Source organism: Notothenia coriiceps, unplaced genomic scaffold, assembly GCF_000735185.1.
Source record: "Notothenia coriiceps isolate Sejong01 unplaced genomic scaffold, NC01 NC01_scaffold00005519, whole genome shotgun sequence".
Taxonomy (NCBI): Eukaryota; Metazoa; Chordata; class Actinopteri; order Perciformes; family Nototheniidae; genus Notothenia; species Notothenia coriiceps.
In genome coordinates, this window is record NW_011338220.1 from 1 (window position 1) to 1,454 (window position 1,454).

Genomic DNA, 1,454 nt, shown 5'->3' on the forward strand with positions numbered 1-1,454 from the left:
GCACACAGGAAGTGGATTCTGACGAGCAGACGAACGCTCAGGTGTCGGAGATTCTGAGCAGCTCGCTGTGAGGCCGGTGAGTTACAGGAGAGACGCTGGGAGGACGGGTTTCTGTTGGGGAGCCTGAACGCACCTCCAGAGGGGAAAGGGAAAATATCAGGAATAAAGAGTGAGATAAAAAAGTGAGATTATGAGAAAAAAGCAACAATTTGAGAAAAAAGCGAAATATAAGGAAAATAGACATTTGAGAAAAAAAATGTAATGAGAACAAATGTAATCAGAGAAAAATTCTAAATTATGAGAAAAAAGTAAAATTTTGAAAAAAAAGTGACATTTTGAGAACATGTTTTCATTTTGATAAAATATGTGAAATGGTGAGAAGAAGAAATTTAAATCATGAGAAAAAAATGAAATTCTGAAAAAGTAAAATTTGGAGAAAAAGAAAGATTTTGAGAAGAAGTAAAAAAAATTGAAAGAAATATAATTCTGAGAAAAATGTGAAATCCGTTATTACAAATGTAAAGGCAAAGACGTTATTATACGTTTACATGTTGTGTCGCTGTCTGCCATTGAAACGTTAGTTAAACCTCTCTTTGTGTTTCTTTCTCTATTTCACAGGCCCCGCCCCCCCCTCAGCTCTCCGCAGATTGTAAACTGAATAAAGTTGCTGGTTCAACTCTCCGACTCAGAGACCCACGGCTTCGACTGTTACAGAATAATCAATGCCACGAGAACCCAGCTCCTTCTGACGGACGCTTTGCACACGGACCAAACGCTGAAGGTGGACTTAATGTTTCACTCCTTCTTCATTTAAATATCTCACTCTGGATCTGTGGCATGGACTCTACTTGAAGTGAATGTGCAGTCTGTGTGCGTCTCAGTGTTTGATTTCTGCGATCTGTTTAAATGTGGTTTTAATGGAGGGGTTATTGAACGGGCCCCTGGAGCTATGGTTTCATATTTCCTGTTGGAAAGTCAATCAAACGACAGCGCAGAGGCTAAATATGATCACAAGAGAACACGAAAACACTCCGAAGTAAAACAAGAAACACATGCAATCAATTAGAACGCCACTCAAAAGCACTTCAGAGAGACTCAACACAACCTCAGGAGGAACTCAGACCACTACAGACAGACTCAACACAACCACAGGAGGAACTCAGACCACTACAGAGAGACTCAACACAACCACAGGAGGAACTCAGACCACTAGAGAGAGACTCAACACAACCACAGGAGGAACTCAGACCACTACAGAGAGACTCAACACAACCACAGGAGGAACTCAGACCACTACAGAGAGACTCAACACAACCACAGGAGGAACTCAGACCACTACAGAGAGACTCAACACAACCACAGGAGGAACTCAGACCACTACAGAGAGACTCAACACAACCACAGGAGGAACTCAGACCACTAGAGAGAGACTCAACACAACCACAGGAGGAACT

At 41.9% G+C, this 1,454-nt stretch overlaps 1 long non-coding RNA gene across 1 annotated transcript; it reads left to right on the forward strand.

Moving 5' to 3' along the window:
* On the forward strand, positions 1 to 1,368 carry LOC104942965 (uncharacterized). The gene is made up of 2 exons (XR_798064.1): positions 1 to 76; positions 619 to 1,368. It is a non-coding gene; the product is annotated as an uncharacterized lncRNA (long non-coding RNA).
* The last annotated feature ends 86 nt before the right edge of the window (positions 1,369 to 1,454 follow it).